General features: G+C 41.5%; 1 long non-coding RNA gene across 2 annotated transcripts in view; it reads right to left on the bottom strand.

The window, feature by feature from the left end:
- The window catches only part of LOC133380758 (uncharacterized), a 42,343-nt gene extending 17,188 nt beyond the window's left edge, over positions 1–25,155 (bottom strand). Inside the window, exons 1-2 of one of the 2 annotated variants that reach the window (XR_009761536.1) lie at positions 25,081–25,155; positions 24,887–24,961 (exon numbers count right to left, since the gene is read on the bottom strand). This is a non-coding gene — a long non-coding RNA (uncharacterized LOC133380758). Of the gene's footprint in view, positions 1–24,886; positions 24,962–25,067 lie in introns of both variants that reach the window. The other variant, XR_009761537.1, reaches the window with a different exon arrangement.
- Between the last annotated feature and the right edge of the window lie 204 nt (positions 25,156–25,359).

Here is a 25,359-nt window from a genome sequence, read left to right as displayed (position 1 = left end):
CATAGTTAATTGTGCATAGGATTACAGCCTTAGTCCAGATTCCCTTTCTCTCTCCTCTCCCGCTTAATAGATTATCAATTCTGTCACCATTGACAATAAAGCTCATCTGCTTGGTAGGTAGGAGGAGATGTGTCAAGGCTGCAACAGACACATACAGAACCTATAAATTGGACCTATAATATTCAGGGATGCAAAACATACTTTTAATGATGCCTGGAGAAAATATTGTTTTTGACTACCTGGAAATAATAAGAGAATTCAAGATTATTTGAACAGAATAGAGACTATGCTTTCCAAGTGTACATACCTTTGATTTCTGCCTGGAAAAAAATTCCTAGGGTTTCAAATCTCCCCTTTTATGTTGTAGCTCTTATTTTGCAAAAACCCTTAACCACATTTTAATACATCTCTTTGCTGCGCTCCTCACAACCACTTGTGACCAACAATGGCTTGATTTCTTTCTAAACAGAATAGATTTTAAGCAGCAAATTTTGTTTTGTTTTGTGAAGATGCCCAAAGCTGTATGCAGTGTTTAAATATAACCACTAGAGTTCAATCTTGTGCTGCAGAAGATGCTTCTTCTTGCTATAGGAACTCTATCTCAAATTCACAGCATGACCTTTGGCTTTTAACGTCTAATTTACTTAATTTACCTGTTCTTTCCGATGTAGTTAAGGCTCCTAGAATGATAATCATATCAGTTATTGCATATGAATGCTGTGATTGCCATCAAACTAGTTGCAGGTGATTTATAGGCATAGGAAGAAGTATAACTTTTAAACAGATACTGTGCTGTGCAGTCCTGTTACATGTACTTACTGAAGCTGCTTATGCTGAAATCAGCTAGCTATAGATACAATGACTTAGGTATGGTTCTTATCATGCATGAGATGGACAGATTATGTGTTTAGCCCCAATGCTAGTCTCTCTGGCTTCCAGGAAAGCGACTATATCATCTACCACTTTACTTCCTCTTTCCATCATTACTAAGTGCAGCACTGGACACCACCAAGCTGAAGTGCTATAAAAGAAACATCATAGTGGTCCTAATAAAGGCTTTTGCCGTTACCTGTATATGTATGTGTACTGCCTTCAAGTCGTTTCCGACTTATGGCAACCCTATGAATAGGGTTTTCATGAGGCTGCGAGGCAGTGACTGGCCCAAGGTCACTCAGTGAGTTTCATGGCTGTGGGGGGATTTGAACCCTGGTCTCCCAGGTCGTAGTCCAACACCTTAACCACTACGCCATCCAGCCATGTCTAATATCAATGCATACATATAAGAAGGATTGGTAGCATTAATACTTTCTGTATTTGAGACCATCTCATATGACCAGTGAAAGCTTGCCTCAGTTGGATTCACATAACCATGAGTATGTAGTTATCTCATGACAGCATGGTTGCCCAAAGTCTCCATCATGTGCTGGTTCTAGGTTGTTTTCAAACACTTCACCTGCCAGTGGGGGACATTTGCTTGTGATTAGCTTATCACACATAAATTAATCTCACTAGGCTGTTCTAAGTCAACTACTCATTGGCAGGTTCTACCAGTGGGTGAATCAGAATATGTCTGGTCGATATTACTTTCATATCTGTTCACCTAGAGGTCTTCAGTTTCTGCATTAATCTTTTTTTTAATCTGCACAAAAATAGTAATTGATATGAACCTAAACATATTTTGTCTCAAAGTATACATTTTAGAATGTCGATTATATTATTTTATTATATAAGAACTGTGTCGGAACATTTGGAAACCACAAAAGGCAATGCATAGCTAAAGTTCTGATCTGTAAAATAGTCTAGGGTGTGTGGATCAGGTCAGTCAGTCTGTATCAGAATTTACAAGGACTGAATTCCTCACGCATCACTGTGGGTGTTACACTCACATTGTAAGGCAGCTGTTCTTACAATGATAGATCTCAAGACAATTTCATGCAACAGTCGCTATAGTGGATACCTTATGAGCTTTTTAAATAAAAAAAGCACCAATTTGTAATGGCAAAGGGCAAGGTTCGTTATGGATCTGGAGACAATAAGAACACCAATGGGGTGAAAGTTACAGGTTTTATTAACTACTAAGCAAAGCATACAAAAATATAAAGCAAAGCAGTCAATCATACATTCCTCCTGCTGCCTGGGAATCCTCAGAGTGACAGCAAACTGTAGGAGCTGACCATGATGAGTGGTCTATGCTGAATTCTGATATGGGACAGTTTTGCAAGGCTCTTTATGCTGTTAAATACTAATGGACCACACCTGCTATTTGGATTATTTCTTAGTGCTTGTGACAATGTTTATGTTGTTTCAAGGCCAAAACAGCACTTAACATGTGACAAGTAGCTAAGATATATAGCTGACTAATGATTTTGGTAGCAGGTGGAGAGACCATGGGATGGGAATGTAGTGAGCTTATCTCTGTGAAAGAGCCAAATGATCAACATTCCCATGTGCTGCCTAGGACATATAGTCAGAGAATATTTTACAAAACAGTAAGTATTATAGGCAGGCAATAACTAGTTATATGCCTTGGGCCTCAAAAGATCCCTAGGAATGCAAGGAGCACGTGTGGTGCACCAGTAACTAACCATGCGTGAAATACAGATCCATCTTCCGGATATGCCAATACAGGTGGAAAGTTCACTATGGGAGGAATTAAGGGGAAGGGCCATAGCTTAATGGTAGAGAACCTGTTTTGCGTGCAGAAGGTTGTAAGTTCAATCTCTGGCATCTCCAGGTAGTACCGGGGATGTTCTCAGCCTGAAACCCTGCAGAGTTGCTGCTAGTCAGTGAGGACCAATGGCTCAGTGCCCGGGCTCAGTGTAAAGCAGCTTCCTATGTTCCAATGTTCTCTATTTGTAGTATGAGGAGGAGAAATGTATATTGCGCCCAGCAGACAATTTGTGCTGTTTGCAACTTGCATTAAAAAAGGATGCCATCAAATCTTTTGGGGCAATGGGAAAAATTTCCAGGCCTTTGAAAAGGTAACTTAATAAGGAGAAATTTCAAGCCCAGTTTGGAATCTTTCACCTCTCCTCTTTCCTGCTCACTACAGGTGTAAGTAACATCCAAATCTAGGCTGTGACACATTTGTTTAAATGTATGATGTTCCTGAGGCCATAAATTAAAAGCTTACAATCAAGTCAGCACAGTGCAGCTGGGATCATGCTTTCTTCTTGCAGTTGTCCTTCCATTTATTTGTTAATGAGCAAAATGCAAACTGTGCCTCCTACCCACAAAGTGGCTAGCCACACGCTTAAGTAGCCAGGTGACTGGCATGAGAACTTTAACTCACTTGTTTGGCATTATCATGTCCCCAGCCTTGAGTGACATCCAAAGCTCAGAGATGGAGAAATGTGAGCTGGTCAAGCCTGTGTCTGCCCTACTGCTGGCTGAAGAACAGAACAAGGCTCTGGACACTCAAGCTGAGTGACAGCTATAAGCCTGCGGACCACAGACCACGATCTTTGCAGATGACTTCCTCAAGCTCAGTTTTGAGGAGCCAAGCACCTCCTGCTCCATGTGACATCTAAAGGCTATGTAAATATGTTATCCATGTACTGCAGATGTTTATTAACATATGTCCCTGTATGGTAAGGAGAGAGGGGAGGGGCAAAATGGAATGTTAAGGAGTGAGTGTTTGGAGTAAATGTTTCTGATTGGGTGATAGATTCTCTGGTTGGGTGGAGTGAATAAGTGAGGAATCTTTTTAAATTCTGAGGTTTGTCAGTTAAAGGGGGTTCAGTTGGTTTTATTCTAGGGGTTTGATAGATAGATGAGGAATTGTGGTAGAGGTTGGTCTGAGGGTTATAGTGATTTAGGTAGGTAGGGTAGTATAGTGTAGTGATATATTGCATGCAGAGCTTAGTGCCATATTTAATGTTTTAAAATATTCATATGAAAATAAGTATCCTTTTGTTTTATCTTGTTCCATACTCATGCCTAAGCTTGGTTACTGTCTACCATATAAATATCAGATAGTGAGGTGGCATCTTAACAAATGAATGCACACAATCTTCAGAGTCTTTTGGGAAATAATTGGCAGCTTAATACCATAAGGGTAACCAAAGGAAAGTTTTACCTCACATACAACCTAGCAATAAGTATCACCACAGTGGGTTTGGGTGTATCCAGGATCACCCAGAGATAAGGGTAGGGAGATACTGTGGTGTGCCAGGCTGTGAGTAAAAATATTGGACATAAAGGTTGGGAGGTACTGTATAATCTCTGTACATGTGCAGAGGGCAAATTCTACAGTGTATAGGGACAGTCATGCCCCTCTCGTCTTCTGCAGGAAGGCAGGGGTAGGTGGGTGGGGATGTCACACTCTGCAACACCTGTCAAATTGTGGAGGGAGGGAGCCAGGTGAGAGGCCAGGACAGGGGGAATATCCCTTTATGAAGCCACACTCAGACAGGAGTGGGTGTAAATAGGAAGGGTAGTTTGGACTGTGGGAGTTGTCAGCTACCAGCTGTTGTCTGGGAAAGTTGGAACACTTGGAACTCTCCAAGGTGCTGGAACCCTGACCTGCCTCAATGTCTGGCCCATCATCCCTCTTAAGAACATAAGAGTCCTGCTGGATCGGGTCAGAGCCCATCTAGTCCAGCATCCTGTTCTCACAGTGGCCAATGCCTGTGGGTAGTTTGTAAGCCAAACAGGACCTGAATGCAAACAGCACTCTCCCCTCCTGTGGTTTCTAGCAACTGGTATTCAGAAGCATACTGCCTCTGACTATGGAGGCAGAACATAGCCATCAGGATTAGTAGCCATTGATAGCCTAATCCTCTTTTAAAGCCATCTGTGTTGGTGGCCATCACTGCCTCTTGTGGAACTGAATTCCATAGTTTAACTGTGCACTGTGTGAAGAAGTACTTTCTTTTGTCTGTCCTGAATCTTCCAACATTTATCTTCATTGGATGCCCCCAAGTTCTAGTGTTATGAGAAAGGGATAAAAAACTTTTCTGTATACACTTTCTCCACACCATGCATAATTTTACACACTTCTATCATGTCACTTCTTAACAGGCACAGTGTGTGTGTTTGTGTGTGTCTAGGTGTGTGTGGTTATTTTGTTTATAACCCTTGAGCACTGAAATGTTGGATGAAATTGGGCATATGTGGCATATTTGGAACACAATTCTACATTTTCAAATTCCAGTACCAGCTTGATTCCCATACCTGTTTTCACAGGGAGGAAGAAAATGCAAACTATGCAGTATCTAACTTGATGACTGACATATCAGAATGAAAGTAGCTATACACATTTAAAACACAATCCCCACTCAACATCCACAGTCATTCTCATAAAATCTGGGAAAGATGTAAAACATGCTGTGATTCCTTGAGCACTGAGGTATCACAATGAAATTGGGCCCAGGGTATGGTCTGAAAGCATATGAGGCCACCACCTTGCTGAAGCTAAGCATGTCTGGGTCAGCTCAGTAACTGGAGGGGAGACCACTTGGGAACCACATGTATGCACCTTGAGTTCCTTGATGAAACAAAGGCAGAATATAAATGTCATAAAATAAATAACTAAAATGTGTGTCCATAACAAAGGATTTTTTCCAGTGTTAGTCCAAGTTAGAATAGACCAATTGAAATTAATGGACATGACAACTACACACTTAGCCAAAAGACCGAAAACCTGAGGTCCATTAAGTTCAATGGGTCTAAATAAACATGAGTGAAACTTTGCTGAATACAACCCATAATTTTCTATTAGATGGTTCAACCACAAGATTGATTTCAGCATACAAAGGAGAGGAGGCAAATATGCAAAATGTATTGTAATCTCTGACATTGTGCTTAAATATTGTTATAATGGAATTCTGATGCAAAACACACCCTGTGCAAATACCTGTATGTTCTTAAAGCAAATCCTATTCCTCCAAAATGAAATCAGCTCCATCTTCACACACATATACACACCCAAACAGCAAAGCAAACAGCCTTGCTTTGTCATTATTAGAGCTAACAGCAAAAAAACCACCTCATCCTGCTGTCAAAATACTTTATCTAGTAAAAAAAAAGGCCAGCAACATTATACTCTGCTCCTTTCTCCTGAAAGTAAAAGGACCTCTGTTGTTGTTGTCAGAAACACACATGCACACACACTTTTCTGGAATGTATTTTGACACGCATTTCCATGAGTAATGACAATTTATTTATTTATTTATTTATTTATTAAATTTATATACCGCCCGACTAGCGATAGCTCTCTGGGCGGTGAACATAAAATAATTTTGCCCTGTCAGGCCCAAGAAAGATCAGGGCTAAAATTCTGAGCAAAAGTACTGAACACGAGCAAACACATAAAAGGTACCTCTTTGAAAGGCATATTCAGTCATTTTTCCTTCTGATGTTTCGTTGGCTATATAAAAGTTAAGATAAAGGGTCCTATGGTAACAGAGACATGCAGAGCAATCCTATGCATGTCTACACAGAAGTAATGGGTTTACTTCTGAGTAGACAGACACAGGATTGCACTATAACACTCAGGTTAGGCACAGTACTAATTGGATATCTGTTACTGAAAAGTGACCTTGTATCTAGCTCCCCAATACTTCCATAATTTTTAACAGCACAATTCTATGTATGATTTGGAAGTCCTGTTGTATTCAGTCAAGTTTCCTCCCAGGTTAATTTGCATAGAATTGCAAGCACACTGTCCTTACCTGTGTTGTGACATCACTACACTATGCACTCCCTCCATCCCCACCACCCAATCCCACAGGGAAATCACCACTGATGTGGGGCAATGTAGTGTCACATCCTGACTGGTTTTACGTGATCCATTATGGCATGAGCTGCAGTGGTAGGCTTCAGCTTACTTCCACCAGTAGCATGAAATGTACTGAGAAGGCAGGAAATACATATCTGGAGCCTTCTGGTGGGGATGCTGCAGCTCTGGATTTCCTGCATCAAGCAGAGGGTTGGATTGTGTTCCTCTGCATTGTCTCCTATATTGTAAAATGCTACCTTACCTGGATAGTTTAAAAGGCTCCTCCAGTACTATTTCATATGCTAGGATAAGCATCCAAAATTCAGTGAATGTTGCCAATCCTAGGTGAATGTTATCAATGTTCAAAAATAGGAGAAGGAGAAGGAGAAGAAGAAGAAGAAAGCACACAGACTAAAAATCAGGATAAGGTGGAAATTTACAATAAGGGAGAATGCCTTTGAACAAACGAAGCTGCCTTATGCTGAGTCAGACAATTGGTCCATCTATCTCAGTATTGTATACACTGACTTGCAGTGACTCGTCAGGGTTTCAGAATTCTTTCTCCTGTTCCTGAACTCTTTGTCCATGTGAATGTGTCTGTCTGTCCACAGAAGAAAGTTCTGCTTCCTCTCTGGATAAAAGAGCAGAGCATTCTGAGACATTACCACTTGACTTGACTGAGCATGATACAGGACATGCTTTGCTTGCCAAATATCCCAGGTTCAGTCTCTAGGTAGGGCTGGGAAAGACACCTGAATGAAACCCTGCAGAGCCCCTACCAGTCAGTGTAGACTAGATTTCTGTAACCTGGTGCCCTCCAGATGTTTTGGACTACTACTCCCATTAGCCCAAGCCAGGACAGCTAATGATTTAGGGATGACAGGAGGTATAGTCCAACAACATCTGGAGGGCACCAGGTTGGGGAAGGCTGTCATAGACAACACTGAATTAGATGGACCAGTGGTCTGGCTCAGTATAAGGCAGCTTCCTATGATGCTAAAGAATGAGTTATGTAAACAGTATGTGAACAGTACAGAAGAAAAGCCAAGTCCCCTGAATAAACCATAGAGGAGTATTTACTGCTGCTGCTTCCTGTTCAGAGTTTACATCATCCAAAACTCAAATCTCCCCTTTTGTTTTCTTTCTATTTTCTATTCTAAGCACACATAGAGCAGTAAAGTTCCTGGATTACATATGCTGTGCAATGATCAAGGCAAGTAGGCTATAAGTAAGGGCTATCATCCCTCATAAATAAGATCCGCATATTCAGCTCACATTACAAATCAGCATCAGTTACTCATTCTGACAGCACCAGATGTCATCTCTGAAATGAACTGCATCTGTTCAGCTCGACTTGAACAAGTCTCAATGTACTCCAAAAAGAATATTTTGAAAACTCTTTCTGAGCAGTCTTGTATTGTGGGCTGCCATCAGGAATGAAGGAGGGGCTTATTCATTTGAATTGTAAGGGTTGAGGTCTAGTTGTCAACAAAACAGCAGGTGAGAAAGGAAGGCTGAAATCCTATACGCCAGAGGTATAAAACCTTCTTCAGATCAAGGGTTGCATTCCCTTCTGGGCAACTTTCTGAGGGACACATGTCAGTGGTGGGTAGGGCCAGAGGCTAAAGTAGGCAGAAAACAAATGCAGATTTTGCCTTTGTACAGTAGACTAGTTTTGACATACAGTCAGATATCCCTTTCTATTCTCTATCCATACATGTAAGAGGCGTTATCAGAGTTCAAGGATACATTCCAGCCAGGTAAAAAACTCTTGGGGTGTAAAGTAAGACCAGTGTGGAGTGTGCCCTGGGGAGAGATCTAAGGGTCAGATAGAGATGCTTGGAAGGGTGCATTTGGCCCCTGGGCCTGCAGTTCCCTATTCCTGCTATACCTACCTACCTTGGAGTATGCCCTGTTAATAGGACTTCTGAGTAGACAGCGACACAAATTTCAGTGAAGCTCATAGGTGGAACTCTACACTCACATTTGAAATCCCTTCCGCTTCTTGATTTTAGGGCTAACCTAGAGGTGACTTTAGCATGTGATTTTTTAAATTAAAAATGCATAGACTGGTCTTGTTTTTTTGTTTACACAAGCATTTGCAGGGCCCCTGATCTGGACTAGGACTGCAGGGTGGGAGACGGCAGGACTGAACCCTCCACCACATCCCATTTTCCTACTCAAAATTGCTACCTGAAGCTTCTTATTTTGCTCAGTTCTGATTTCAAGAGAACCAACAGATAGTGGTCTGCATGACCACAATATTTAGTTTAGGCCCACATTTGGCACTTTGGGATATAACCCACCTTGGTGCTTTGTAGGCTGTGATGCCCCTGTAAATGTTGTACAGTAATTATGGTAAGTATCAGTGTTGTAGGGTAAATGTAGTAAGTAGAGTGAGTGAGAGGGAGAGTACATGGGTTGGAATGTTGAAGAATGCTGAGTTGTGATTGGTGAGGGTCTGGGTGGTTGAAGGTATAAATGAGAGAACGACAGTGGTTGGCTGTTATTGGTTCACTATTTTTGGGGGGGTGGAGTTGCATGTAATTTTTCGGTAAGGTTGCCCTTTCTGAAGGCATTAGTACTGTAAAATTTCAAAAGAATAGCCTACAGTAGTTTCCCTGCAAGGGCAGCCCTTACAGTTTTAGGGTGCATAAAAAAAGGAATCAATCTCTCCTAGTATTTTCTGGGAAATTGGTCAAAAATTGCTGGCAAGAGAGAGATGCCCCTACATAAGAAATCTGCCAAATTGAAGGCAAATATGTCCAGGGCCCTTTGTTTTTGCCACCTTTAAAGTTGATTTTTTTGGGGGGGGACAAAAAAGGATTTCTTTCTGGGTAAAATCATTCCCTCTTACTGAGTTTGACCTGTCCGTCACAATGGGCTCTCTCTCTCTCTCCTCCCCATACTCACATCTTCTGTAAATTTAAAGTGTCAGTCTTGCAAAGCTGTTCCCTCCCCCAAGTACTGGGATTGGAGAGTGGTGAAAAAATTATTCTCTCTGATTTACAAGCTAGAACTATCAGTTGTGATCTTGGTATACCCCTTATCTTGGTATTTCACTTAAGCTAAACACTTATGTTTTTATTTTACAAAGCTGCTCCCTCCCCCCATACCCTGGCAGTGGATATACCCAAATAATTCATTCAGTTTATCTGTAGTTTTCTTCTCTTCCCTTAGCACAACTTTAACTCTTGTGTCATCTTGCACTTAACTGCTTTCCAGGCTGGTTAGCCAATGTATTTAGCAGTGTGCACCTCAGATTTTTTTGTTTTACATCCCTTTTTGCCTGCTTGCATTTTTTTTGCTGAAGTTTGTGATCATTTTTGTTCTCTTCATTCGGACAAGACTACCATTTTCTGAAGGAAGCCTTCTAGTCCCTAACAACTTCCCTAATTCTGATAGTTAATTGTACTAGCGACCTCTTTGATTAGATACTACTGTTGCTGACCTGCAGTATACATTCTAGATGAATGGCTATTGCAGTGGTTTTGAATAACCCTGTTCTGGAGAAATTTGACCCTCTTGGCTTTTCCTTTTAACTATTGTTACCAATTCCTTTTTTTTTTAGAAGTTTCCTCCTCTGAAGTCAAATTTGACTGTGTTGGACTTCCATGGTAATTATCCAATTATATATACATTGCATTTGATAGCACTGATTCAACAACACTTACTTCTCATACCAGTTTCTGGGTACAATTTAGGATTAAATCCAGGTCATCTCCCCTTTGTTAAATTCCATGCAATGCTCTGTAAAATGTGTCCTTAAAACACCTGGTCACCTTGGGTCAGAGTGTTCATTTGAAACCACAACTGTATTACTGAGGAGGGCAGAAGCCAAAACATATAACTAAAAATGAATTAAATCTATCTTGGTTTTGTTGTTCATGTATTTTTATGTATTTGATTCAGTGATCACCTTTTAGTTGAAGGTTTGTAAACTGTAATAAAGGTGACTGATTGACTGATAGATCACCTTCAGTTTTTAATGAGTGAAGAATATTTTTTTTCTCTTGCCCTAATGAATGGTCTTTTTCATGAGAGTGAATTATTTTTATGCCACATTCTGCGTTCTTTATAATTTTTATGAGAAGAATGAGACAGTGGGATTTTATGTCCCATAAATTCTCTAAATTTTGGCTATTTTGCTGCTCCCTTGTTTACAAGCTTGAGAGTGTGGGGTGAAGAGGCAAATAAGTGGCTAGTCAATCGAAACAGAATATTGAAAAGGTCACATTAAACCTAAGCACAAGTCCCAACCCTTGAAGATATTAGAAATTTATTCAGATAACATTGTTTTTAGTGGTGCCTTCATGGACTGCAGATTCACTTTTGCACAATCCAACACATTTTTAAAATGATCACTGACCTGTTTGGGATTCATTTTTGGTTTGCAGTTTATGGGGTTGTATCCAATGCAATGCTCACACAGGAATGCTCACACAAGAGAAATTCCCTGTCCCCTCCATGCAGCCCCGCCGCAAGCCTCAGGAAAAGTCTAGGATGTGGTGTCAGGGGCTACAGTGGGAGGGGGAATTGGTTGGGGCGGATAAGGTAGAGGCAGCATGCAGTGAGGAGGAAGAGCAGGGGATCCCTTCCCCCTCTTGCACTGCATTGGAAGCAACCCAGTGTTTATTATTTATTTACTTTCACTAAAGACAGTGACTCACAACTCTTATTTCATTTAGCTGAGAGAGTAAATGTGGAAGAGCACACCACCATCTTTATGTCCATAATAAACCTTATTTATTTATTTTGTTCTACAATTATATCCCACCTTTCCTCCGAGGTGCCCAAGGTGACATGCATGGTTCTTTCTCCTCCCCATTTTATCCTCAGAAAAGGATAAAAGGTTAGGATGAGAGACAGTGACTGACCCAAAGTCACCCAGTGAGTTTCATCACTGACTGGTGATCTGAACCCTGGCCTCCCAGGTCCTAGTTTGACACTCTAACCACTAGAATGGCTCTCTAAATCCTGCTTTAGTGTAAACAGCCTGCTGCATTTATTTGGCTATTTGCTGCTCCCTTGTTTACAAGCTCGGGAGGGGGGTGAAGAGACAAATAAATGGCCAGTCATTCAGAGTTCCCTGGGAAAGGGATTGATTGACTCATTGAAGTGTAGTTCTGTAAGGAGAATACGAGTCTCCTAAGAACTCTCAGTATCCTTCACAAACTATACTTCCCAGGATTTGGGGGGGGGAGCCATGACTGTTTAAAGTGGAATAATAGTGGAATAAATGTATGGTGTGAATGTGGCCTTATTAAGATGCATTATTTTTAGAGGTTTTGTTTTATTTTAAACCTTCCTGTTTGATTGAACTGAATCCTCTATTGTCCTCTGACAGTGTGGCCCCCACCAAGTACATCGAAATCTACCTTATTCTGATTATTGGTCTATCTAGTTGAGTATTCTAGTCAGTGATGGCTTACCATGGCCCTTAGTCCTCTATCCAAGATCCTTTTTACTGCAAACATCAGAGATGGAATCAACAACAACAACAACAATAATAAAAGGGCTTTATACTTGTGTTAATGATGGGTTATCCTATTTGTCTGAGCATGATTGACTCTTCTGCTTCTCCACCTTATCACACCAGAGATACACATGTGAATGCTAGAGGGTAACACCTGTCTTCCCTACAGCCTCCTCAGAGGCTGTCCTGCATATTTATTTATTTATTTATTAGATTTATTTTATTTATTTATTTAATTAATTTGTATCCCGCCCTTCCTCCCAGCAGGAGCCCAGGGTGCCAAACAAGGCACTAAAAACACTTTAAAACATCATAAAAACAAATCTTAAAATACATTAAGACAAAACAGCGTTAAAAACATTTAAAAAACTTTTCTAAAAAGGTTAAAAACATTATTAAAAACATATTAAGCAAATCTGACACAGAGACAGACTGTCCTTCCCTTTCCTTCCCTTTCTCCCAGTAGGAGCCCAGAAGCATGGTCTTTGCCTTGCATCCTTCTTCCTTCAGTTTCCTTTGTTAAGAGACTTCTAAGTCTTTGATTATTAGTGACTGAATGTAATTTCCTTTGAAGTGGTAGGTGACTTTATTGATTGCTGCCTAGATACCTTGCAAACTACTTTACCTCTAATTCAAATGTTAAGCAGCTTCCCACCTTCTATACAAAGGTTGATGAAAGTGCCGGATTTCAGATGCCTGTGGGTTCACCTGCACTGTGCATCATAAACAGTGGAGGCTGCTCAGTTAGGCAAATGGGGCACTGCCCCACCAACCTCGGTCTGCCCTCAGCTGGCCTTCACATGCCTGCCTTCTTACTTCCAACCAGTTCAGGAGTTGGCACGGCTTCCTTCTTATTATTATTGCCCTTGCAGAATGCAGCAGGGAGGCGGAGGGGGACACAAGCAGAATTAGATGACTCCTCCTGTCTTTGGCTCTGGCTCCACCTACGGCTGGTTTCCCTGCTTTCCCCCCTGCCACCAGCTACTGCTGATCATAAAGCACTTGCAGACCAAACCAGTTGCCATATGGCTTTTTCTTTTGCTCCAGCTAACTATTACTATAAACGTATACTAAGTAAGAGATGGGATAAAAGGGAATTAACATTTTTGTGCTGGCCAAGTTGTAATCATATGAGGTTAGAGCTTTACACTTTCAAGTATCCATGGACATGAGATAATGTATATCCTCCCCATTCCTAAGCCTTCCTCCCTTGGTTCCTTCTTTTATTCCAGAATTCATTTTGTACCTCTCTCATACCTGTCTGTATTTTGAACCCATGTGCTGTAGGAAGAAATGGAATAAATATTAAAGGAAGGGTTAAGAAGGAAAGAAGATTGTTTCAGACACTTAAACACTGTTTCTGATCTACATGATGTTGATGGGATGACCAGCTGCTAAAGATGGCTGGCCTCCCTTACATTTAAGAGATGTGTAGAAGAGGGAACTCTGGCAGATGCAGCTTATCATAAAGGAAAGAAAAACGCAGCACCAGAATCAATCTTACAGATTTAACTAAGCAGTTTTCAGTACTCTCAAAACAAGGGACGGGGAATCTGTGGTCGTCCAGAAGTTGTTGGACTACAATTCCCATCATCCCTGACCAATGGCCACAATGATTGGGACTTGTGGGAGCTGGAGTCCAACCATATCTGAAGGGTCACAAGTCCCCGGTCCTGCTCTAAACCTGTAAAGCTTGTTTTAAAATAAAAGAAACTATATTGAAACAATAAAAAACAAGCAGGTCTCAGTCACTCCTGGCCTTCTAGTTCGGAGAAAAAAGTAAAGCTTGCTTTTGAACATGAAATACAGAATTGTCTCCTGGATGTACAGGAGTTCTCAGTCTCCAAGGGATTTAGAAAACACAATCTATTTGTCTTTTCTCTCTCTCTGCCCTTTAAAATGTATGTGGGTTGAGCAGGTGTTTAAACTTCAAATGGAGAATTTTGTCCAGGATGTACATGTCATATTTTACTGTGATCTTTTTATCTTCAAGTCCGATATTACATTGCAAAAGAACATATTTTATCTTCTCCCAAAATATGATGCAACCCAATATGGTACTTGACATGGTAATTTATATTATGGATGAAATAGGAATATGCCTTGTATTGAGTCAAACCTTTGGTCCATCTCATTCATTTCATTGCCGATCACTCGTGGCCGAGTAAGATTGTCTTCCAAGATGAGGTCTTTAACAGTGGGTCTGTAAGTGACTGTGGAGGCCAATTCTGGATCCACACAGCCTCCCACAGTGAGGACATAGGTTTCCAGATGGAAGATGGTCGCTATGAAGATTTGTTTGATGTGCCTTCCGCTTAGCTCGTTTGTCCCATTCACCCTGTATTTGTGCTTCTTCAAAGTCCACAGTACCTTTGATAATAGCCGACCTCCATTTGGGACATTCATGGGCCAAGACTTCCCAGTTGTCGATGTTCATGTTACATTTTTAAAATTCATTTTAAGAACATTTTTCAACCTCTTTTGCTGTCCACCGATGTTCCGTTTTCCATCCTTAAGTTGGGAGTAAAGTAGCTGCTTTGGAAGATGGTGATTAGGCATTCGAACAACATGGCCGGTCCAGTGAAGTTGATGTTGAAGGATCATTGTTTCAACACTGGTAGTCTTTGCTTCTTCCAAAACGCTAACATGAGTCCATCTGTCTTCCCAAGTAATTTGCAGAATTTTCCGGAGGCAGCGTTGGTGGAATCTTTCAAGAAATTGTCAGTCTAGCTCAGTATTGACTCTACACTGACTGGCAGTGGCTTTCCAGGGTTTCAGACAGGGGAATTCCCAGCCCTACCTGCAGATGCAACAAAAATGCTCTGCTACTGAGCTATGACCCTTCCCCTAAATCAGGTCCAGGGGCCAATTGTAGCCCTCCAGGCCTCTCTGTCTGGTCCCTGAGACACTCCCCATGCCACACCCCCTCCTCAGCCAAACCCTCTCTCTACAGGGCATACTACTTAGTAGACCTACTTCATCTCCCCTCCCCGCCAAGTATTTTTGTGTAGCTGTAATGTGTCCTTGAACTCTGAACGTGCCTCTTGGTTGCTTTGATGGAGGCTAGACAAGGGTGCATGAGTGTGTGTAGAAACTAGGGTTGGGATTTCCCCGCCTATGATCTGCCCCATCCCACTCACCCCCAGCACCACCCAGAGGGCCATCCTCAAGTAGAAGTATGAGGGTTGAAATTAAGCAGATATTTGTCCATTTGCCCTGCGATCAGAATTAAGCAGATTTTCCGGCCATCCTAGCCTGCAGCCTGTTGCCTGCATCATGGTGTGGTGCCTCCTTTTTATGTTCCTCCTCTATGGTCTGGCCCTGCTTGGGGAGGTTTTTGCCACAGCTGCCGCTCTATCTTTCCGCATAGGAAGAGCCCCTTCTCTCCTGCCTCCTCCTTCTCTATGATGCCTGGGGTGAGCCGGGTGGGGTGTATTGGATCGGTGGTGAGTGAATCCCATTCCTAGGATAAACTAGCCTATGGTACAAAGGTGAAATTTATATTCATTATCATGCCCATTTTTGCCTCTGCCCCCCAGAAGGTTGCTCAGGTGGGAACATGACCCTTGGTGTGAAAAAGATTCCCCGCACTTGCCACAAATGATCAAGATATCCAATTTCCACATTTCCAAATAACAATTCTCCTCCACAGCTAAGGGATACTCGTTTACTTGCAGAAAAGACTTAGATTCTTCCTCCCACAATATGAGAAAACTCTCCTCGTATCCTCTATGCCTGCTATTCCAGCCCATAATTGCACATCTCTAAAAATGATGAGGCTCAATGTGGCATTCCACATTCTGACAAGATATTGGTTTTCATTTGAGAGGAAACATGGATGCTTCTTAATTAGTTTCCATTCTAAATCAGAACGAATTGCGAAATGTCTAAAACATCAATGGAGCTTTGAACCAGGCATGTCAAAATGGAAACATCTACATTTTTTTTTGCTCTGAACCAGTGATTAAACATTTCAAAAATGACACACTTTGTTATAGTTTTCATTTCAAAATGGAGAGCTTCTCCCCCTCCTCCCACTATTTTTGTGTCTTGGTAAAGAATGAACAATGTTTAAAATCAATACATTTGCCTGTAAAGAGCAATATAGAGGTGATGCAGCAATCACTGACACTGGTGTAGTTAATTCTATATGATTCAACCTCCTCTGGCCTGTAAATGATGGCAGACAGACAGATGCTGCTGTTTTGGTCCCAGAGAGAAAGAAACACCAATTTGAGACACGGTAATATATTTCAGTGAAACATATTTTGATAAAGGAGGGGTGTGTGCAATTTTCAAGCAAGTTTCAAGCTTCAGCTAGGTAGGTATGCGTTCATTACAGGCCTGAGATTTTAATTTTTGCTGATTGGTGCTTCCTTTTCCTGTCGTTGCAAAACAAAACACACCAGAAGTCCAAAAATGCATTAGGTTGCTTTTTCTGATGTCATAAATCTCCTCAAGTGTGTGGCAGTGCTCCCTCATCCCTGCTCCATGACTGACTCTCATATGTGCTTTTGAGAGCATGTGGGAGATGGGGAGGGAGCAGGAAGAAAAGAGTTGGGAGGTGATCTCTTCATGTATATAATGGCTGCCTTATACTGAATCAGGCCATTGATCCATCTAGCTCAGTACTGTCTGCACTGACTGGCAGCAAGTCTCCAAAGTTTCAGACAGGGAATCTTTCCTTGCCCTTGGAGATGCCGGGGATTCAACAATGGGACCTTCTGCATGCAAAGCAGATGCTCTGTCCCTGAGCTATGGCCCTTCTAGGTTGCACATTCTGTCCCATTCCCACCACACTGCTGTGTGACTCAGATCCCCACCATGCTAGGGAGCTGTCTAGTAAATCAGGGGTGAAGGTGGCATGGGAGCTATTCAAAAAAGGAAGTAGTGGGAGCTAAGCCGGATAAGTTGTGGCATCAACAATTGCTAGTCACCAGCTGAGCAGCTTGATAGCAGCCCCTTCTTGAAATGGTAGCAGGGGCCTGATCCAGAGCACATATTGCTTCCAACTTCCTCTTTGGCCTTTGGGCCAAAATGCATGCAATAAATAAATGGTGGTGGTGGTGGTGATAATGATAATGTAATACAACAGCAACAGCTCAGGGTGAAGCTTGAAGGATCTGAAGTTCCTGTGTCAGGATCCCTGAATCTTCAGTCAGGTATTGTCCTGGCTGATGGTCCCAGGGCTATTGTCAGTGCCTGCAGACTCACCTTAAATTGTGCAGGCATTAATTCTGGTGATGGCATCCTCCTCCTTTGTGGATGTTTCATCTGGGTTTTGTCTCTTCCTGACATGTCAGTGGTGGGACACGGCAGTAATAGGGATTGGTTATGCAGAGCTAAGGGGGAAAGCTTGAATCTATAAGCCAGCCTTCCTCAACCCAGGGCCCTCTAGATGTTTTGCACTGCAGCACCCGTCAAGTCCTGCCAGCATGGCCAATAGTCAGAGATGATAGGAGTCCAAAACAACTGAAGGGCACCAGGTTGGAGAAGTCTGCTATAGGCACTATTATCAAGTCTTTTAAGAAGGCACATTTTTAGGCACCAGTCTCCCACACACAACTGAATAAATATTTCAGATTTGAATATTCTAGCATTACATTTCAGGGTACTGGATTCAGCTTTGTGCTGCAGTGCTTCTTAGTAATAAAAGGACAAGTGATGCCAAGGCCCAAGCATGTTAAATCCAGCTCTGTGACTAACAACCCTAGTGACTGGGTAATAACAATAAATGGCTGTCAAAACACTCACCACCAACCTTGATGTATTTGGCAGTCTTCAAGGTCCTATTTTAGGTAAAGATTTCATGGCTTCAGGGAGCATCAGAATTAGGATAGAAGAGGAGACAGTAGGAAGCGAGTCCAGGGCTTGAAAAATATTTCACATTTTAAGAAGCCTGCTCTTTTATAGAAATAGATATAAGAACATAAAAAGAACCCTGCTACATCAGACCAAAGGCCTATAAAGTGCAGCATTCTGTTCTCACAGTGGCTAAACCAATGCCTATGGGAAGCCCACAAGCAAGACATGAATGCAACCGCATTCTCCCACTCCTTATTCCAAACAGCTGGTATTCAGAGGCATACTGCCGATACTGGAGGCAGTATGACCATCATGAATAGTAGTTGTTGATGGTTTCAATCTCCATGAGTTCCCTTCAAGCTTCAATTGGGTGGTCATCACTAAATCTAGTGGTAGTGAATTTCATAATTTAAATATCCATTTTCTCCACACCATGCTTTTACACACTTTTATCTTCTTCTCCCCTTTCCTTGCCCTTTTAAAAAACTAAACAGCCTCAAACTGTGTATCCTGTCCTGATAGGGGAATTGCTCCACACCTTTCATCATTTTAGTTGCTCCCCTTTTTTTGGTAATCTATCAGTTAGAAGATTCAGGACAGACAAAAGAATGTACCTCACCCAGCCCATGGTTAAACTATGGAATTTGCTCCCACAGGATGTAGCCAAAGCTAAACTTTTTACTTTGTAGTCTTGTGCAAAGTCTGTTGATGCTCTGGGAAGCGGAAGCAAGGTTTATTCATCTGAATTCTCCCCCCCTCCCAATTTAGTCACCTAATTTCTTCTGCACATTTTAGAACAAGCTTTATAAGTGTGTATTTTGTCTGTCTTTGCCATTTTTTTCCTTTGGGATGTGAAAGAATTGGACTTTGTTGTCCTGGATTATTAATACAGTAGGGCTCTGCTTTCCGGGGTTCTGCTTTCTGGCGTTCCGCTGATGTGGTGGCTTTCAATCGGGAAATTCCCCGTTTTAAAGCCGATTTTGCCGTTTTGTGGCATTTTGCGGCATTTTGTGGCATTTTTGCGCGATGCGACCCATTAAAGTCAATGCGTTCCGCTTTATGGCGATTTCCGCTTTGCGGTGGGGGCCTGGTCCCTAACCCGCCATATAAGCAGGGTCCTACTGTATGGACTATGGCTTTTTATGGGATGCTATGTATAATATGGGCATGCATGGTTGTACTTGTCTATTTATTTAGATAGTTATAAGGTTAACCAGCTCAAATAACCCAATCTGGCTGATCACATGACCTGGCCTGGGGGCACAACTATCAAGGCAGGGTAGCTACCATTGCACATGCATGGAACATTACATCCCAATCTGGGCCATTCAAGACTTCCTGTGACCTGCTGAGGTGGGGCATAAAGAACATAAGAACATAAGAAGAGCCTGCTGGATCAGGCCAGTGGCCCATCTAGTCCAGCATCCTGTTCTCACAGTGGCCAACCAGGTGCCTGGGGGAAGCCCACAAGCAGGACCCGAGTGCAAGAACACTCTCCCCTCCTGAGGCTTCCAGCAACTGGTTTTCAGAAGCATGCTGCCTCTGACTAGGGTGGCACAGCACAGCCATCACGGCTAGTAGCCATTGATAGCCCTGTCCTCCATGAATTTGTCTAATCTTCTTTTAAAGCCATCCAAGCTGGTGGCCATTACTGCATCTTGTGGGAGCAAATTCCATAGTTTAACTATGCGCTGAGTAAAGAAGTACTTCCTTTTGTCTGTCCTGAATCTTCCAACATTCAGCTTCTTTGAATGTCCACGAGTTCTAGTATTATGAGAGAGGGAGAAGAACTTTTTTCTATCCACTTTCTCCATGCCATGCATAATTTTATACACTTCTATCATGTCTCCTCTGACCCGCCTTTTCTCTAAACTAAAAAGCCCCAAATGCTGCAACCTTTCCACGTAAGGGAGTCGCTCCATCCCCTTGATCATTCTGGTTGCCCTCTTCTGAACCTTTTCCAACTCTATAATATCCTTTTTGAGATGAGGCGACCAGAACTGTACACAGTATTCCAAATGCGGCCGCACCATAGATTTATACAACGGCATTATGATATCGGCTGTTTTATTTTCAATACCTTTCCTAATTATCCCTAGCATGGAATTTGCCTTTTTCACAGCTGCCGCACACTGGGTTGACATTTTCATCGTGCTGTCCACTACAACCCCGAGGTCTCTCTCCTGGTCGGTCACTGCCAGTTCAGACCCCATGAGCGTATATGTGAAATTCAGATTTTTTGCTCCAATATGCATAATTTTACACTTGTTTATATTGAATTGCATTTGCCATTTTTCCGCCCATTCACTCAGTTTGGAGAGGTCTTTTTGGAGCTCTTCGCAATCCCTTTTTGTTTTAACAACCCTGAATAATTTAGTGTCGTCAGCAAACTTGGCCACTTCACTGCTCACTCCTAATTCTAGGTCATTAATGAACAAGTTGAAAAGTACAGGTCCCAATACCGATCCTTGAGGGACTCCACTTTCTACAGCCCTCCATTGGGAAAACTGTCCGTTTATTCCTACTCTCTGCTTTCTGCTTCTTAACCAATTCCTTATCCACAAGAGGACCTCTCCTCTTATTCCATGACTGCTAAGCTTCCTCAGAAGCCTTTGGTGAGGTACCTTGTCAAACGCTTTTTGAAAGTCTAAGTACACTATGTCCACTGGATCACCTCTATCTATATGCTTGTTGACACTCTCAAAGAATTCTAATAGGTTACTGAGACAGGACTTTCCCTTGCAGAAGCCATGCTGGCTCTGCTTCAGCAAGGCTTGTTCTTCTATGTGCTTGGTTAATCTAGCTTTAATAATACTTTCTACCAGTTTTCCAGGGACAGAAGTTAAGCTAACTGGCCTGTAATTTCCGGGATCCCCTCTGGATCCCTTTTTGAAGATTGGTGTTACATTTGCCACTTTCCAGTCCTCAGGCACGGAGGAGGACCGGAGGGACAAGTTACATATTTTAGTTAGCAGATCAGCAATTTCACCTTTGAGTTCTTTGAGAACTCTCGGGTGGATGCCATCCGGGCCCGGTGATTTGTCAGTTTTTATATTGTCCATTAAGCTTAGAACTTCCTCTCTCGTTACCACTATTTGTCTTAGTTCCTCAGAATCCCTTCCTGCAAATGTTAGTTCAGGTTCAGGAATCTGCCCTATATCTTCCACTGTGAAGACAGATGCAAAGAATTCATTTAGCTTCTCTGCAATCTCCTTATCGTTCTTTAGGACACCTTTGACTCTCTTATCATCCAAGGGTCCAATTGTCTCCCTAGATGGTCTCCTGCTTTGAATGTATTTATAGATTTTTTTGTTGTTGGTTTTTATGTTCTTATGTTGGTTTTTATGTTCTTAGCAATGTGCTAACAGCTGACATAGGAGTAATCATCTTAGAGTTTTTCAGAACAAGGCGTGTTCTCATGGTGTTCTCATGGTGATAAGGTGCCTAAAAGAGAGGTAGAAACTTGCTGAGTGTGGAAGGCAGACCGCAAGGAACAAAGAACAAAATCTTTCTCGTGTGCAAGATTTTCCTGAGACTCTAGTGAGTCTACGGACTGTTTAGGCTAGAGGAAGGGGAGTGCGTTTCTCCAGTCTTATTTTGATTTTGCTCCCATGGGGAACATATTGATTTTCTGTGATTTTTCTGTATTACATATTTTTATGCAAGTCTCATACTTTTCTTTCTGTTTTTAGTAAACTCTTTAATTGTTTATAAACCTGATGTGCCCTCTTTCTATTTTCACCACTCACTCCTGCAGCCATTATACCACATTATCTCAACAGGCTTTGGGGAGAGCCAAGGAAAGGTTTTTTTAATTATTATTTTTAGGCTGATTAATAAGGGGTAGCCTGTAATCAAACCAAGCACCCCCGTTATTTGATGGCAGTATACCCTCAAAGTGGGGAATAATCCTGTCCCTGTATTGAAGTCCCATAAAAATTTCTGTTCTCAATATATATATTGAGGGGGGTGTCAAGGAATTCAATTATAAGGTTCTTAAATTCATATGAATGTTAGATTTTACAGGAAACAGGTTTCATGTTATTTATTAAATAAAAATTGTCATAAATTCTGAACATAATTTGGTAAAAGATTTATTATTACAACTAATCAATCAACAATATCAGGTGCTCATGCTTCACATGACACTGGCAGTGTTCTATTGCAGGTGCATCCTGGTCCAATGAAGCTACAACCAAGTCAAAGATATCTCAGAGTAATTTAAACCAATGGAGTCACTACTTACATAAAGTATTGCCATGTCAGAGGGCTATAAATTACAAAAAAACAGTTTACAAGCCATGTCTGCCAGATAATTTAATTGTCGAGGAAAGGCTGCTTTCCCAGAACAACACAGCAGAGCGACATGCTGAAACTGAGATTGCAATCAGCTTGGTTAAAAATGGAATTTCTGAAGAAATAAATAATGAAGTTGTTCAAACATGGGCTGGATGTCATTCTTTGGTATCATCAGCAACACCACCTGTCACACAAGTGGGATTCCTTCCATTCCTTCCAAAACCATTTACAGATCATGCAGACGTTTTCTTAGCATTGAAGAACTTATCAGAATATTCATTCACAACTAAAACAGCCAGCTTTGTCAGTATTCTCGGATGAGAGTGTGTTCCATATCATTGCTGATATTGTAATGAGTAACCCATCAGTCTCCTGACATCATTCCAATGCTTGGTAACTTCCATTGTACAAAAATTGTCATGAATATTACTGGACAGCATCTGCATGGCAGCAGTGCTTAGGATGCACTAACGGAGTGGAAAGTGTTTGGTGTAAAGATTTCAAAATCTGTAATGAATGGAAGCCATTATTTCAGATCCCTTAAGAGATTCCTTAATTTCAGAAGGAAATCATCCTGTGCTTTATAGATTATAGCAAAGCCTTTGATTGTGTAAATCATGAAAAACTATGGAATGCTTTAAAAGAAATTGGGGTGCCACAGCATCTGATTGTCCTGATGCACAACCTATACTCTGGACAAGAGGCTACTGTAAGGACTGAATTCTTCTTCTTGGCGATCACTCATGACCGAGTAAGATTGTCTTCCCAAATAAAGTCTTTAACAAAGGATCCATCTGAATCTGTATCCACAGCTGATGTACCAGTTCATGACTAGGGCCTTCTGGATTTCACAGTCCTGCCCCCGTCGTCATTCGCTGATCGCCATGGGACTTTTGTTATGGAAGATGCCTGTGCGTGAATTTGTTTTATGTTGGGAGATCAGCGCACCACGATCAACACACAATCTTGACAGAAAAAGGCTTTGATCCAATGGCATGGGTACCATGATGATTGGAAGTCCTTTATCTGCTGCAGAAAGCAGGATTGGACCAAGATGAAGGAGGTGTGAAAATTGGAGGGAGAAACATCAATTAAGATATGCAGACAATACCATACTACTGGTAGAAACCAGTAATGATTTGAAACAAATGCTGATGGAAGTTAAAAAGGAAAGCACCAAAGCAGGACTACAGCTGAACGTCAAGAAGACAAAAGTAATGACAACAGAAGATTTATGTAACTTTAAAGTTGACAACTAGGACATTGAACTTGTCAAGGATTATCAGTACCTTGGCACAGTCGTTAACCAAAATGGAGACAATAGCCAAGATATTAGAAGAAGGTTGGGACTGGGGATGGCAGCTATGACAGAACTAGAAAAGGTCCTCAAATGCAAAGATGTATCACTGAACACTAAAGTCAGGATCATTCAGAAAGTTGGACAGTGAAAAAAACAGATAAGAGAAAAATCAACTCATTTGAAATGTGGTGTTGGAGGACAGCTTTGTGCATGCCATGGACTATGAAAAAGACAAATAATTGGGTGTCAAAACAAATTAAACCAGAACCATCTCTGGAAGCTAAAATGATGAAACTGAGGTTATCCTACTTTGGACATACTGAGAAGACATTATTTACTAGAAAAGACACTAATGCTGGGAAAAACAGAAGGGAGTAGAAAAAGAGGAAGGCCAAATGAGATGGATTGATTTCATAAAGGAAGCCACAGACCTGAACTTACAAGATCTGAACAGAGTGGTTGACGACAGATGCTGTTGGAGGTCACTGATTCATAGGGTCACCATAAGTCATGATCGACTTGAAGGCACCTAATAACAAGAGATTCCTTATTCTTCAAGAAGTAATACATGATAAAATGGAAGGTGTTTTTGGAAATGTAGGACCAAAGAAAAATACACTGAGACTATCAAGCAAACAGAGAAAATGAAATTACATCTTTCAATAAAGAATGTAACAACATGAGCAGCTGAGATTAACAAACTTTTATTCGGGACGTCATAGTTGTATGATGACTTAAACCAATTCCCTAGTGATTCTGCCAGGAAGTCTGAGATGTGTAGATACTGGGATACTTTCCTTGAACCAGTAAACCTGCTGAAGTTTCTAATAGCAGGCAACAGAGATGGCAATTTGGATAGCCACCTTCAAGTATTCAACGTATCATACCTATGTTCTGCGAATATGATAGTATTAGGAGGACTGTGATGGCCGCTGACTAACAAAGACGTGTTTACTGAAGTCGGAGTGGTGCTCGGAAGAAAACTATTAATAACAACCTCCTTGTGTACTAAATCCCAGACTGATAAATGGGAATCCTTCCTAAACTTCAAATCTTAAACTTCATGAATGCCAGAAAAGCTAAGTCCTAAAAGCAAGCTCTCTATTTATTGAGATATACCTGCTAACCTGGAACGTCTTGGAGGTAGAGTCCTGCTCTGTAACAAATGGTTCTAATGACTTGACGAATGATAATTAACTAACAAACTGTGCTGAGAGTTATCTTAATCTTCTTTGCCTCCCTTTAAACCTTGTGGATACAAACATAAATATACTGCGGCTCTTACCCTTTGAAGCTGATCTCTGTTTTGGCTGCGTCATCCCTGGGAGGTGCTGATTTGTTGGTCTATTGTAGCTGAAGTCTAAATATCAAGTTAAAAGGATGGTTTTAACCAGAAAGAAATGTAAAGAACTTGGGATAGAACTATGCACCGATATAAATTCCCTCCAAGTTAAAGGAATACAAACCAAGATGACGCACTTTTATGGCCCAAAGGGGACAGTGGAGGAAGTTGGGTTGGGGAAGGAGATCAAATCCATGATGCCTGGTAAGAACTGTAATAATGACTGGTCACTGGATAACTCTTTGTCGTGGATTCTAAACATTGAGGAGCCGTTTGGACATAATTTGGCTCAGGAATTAACAGCAGCTGCAGAGGGAAACTCCCTTTTTGAAGTAACAGCTCAAGGGAAGCAAACTAATACCTCAGCTTTAAGTGTTTGCAGCTCAATGCCCCCTCTTGAATCCTCATCAATCTAT

Source organism: Rhineura floridana, chromosome 3, assembly GCF_030035675.1.
Source record: "Rhineura floridana isolate rRhiFlo1 chromosome 3, rRhiFlo1.hap2, whole genome shotgun sequence".
Taxonomy (NCBI): Eukaryota; Metazoa; Chordata; class Lepidosauria; order Squamata; family Rhineuridae; genus Rhineura; species Rhineura floridana.
The sequence above is the reverse complement of the archived record's forward strand: the minus strand, read 5'-3'. Positions and strand labels throughout refer to the sequence as shown.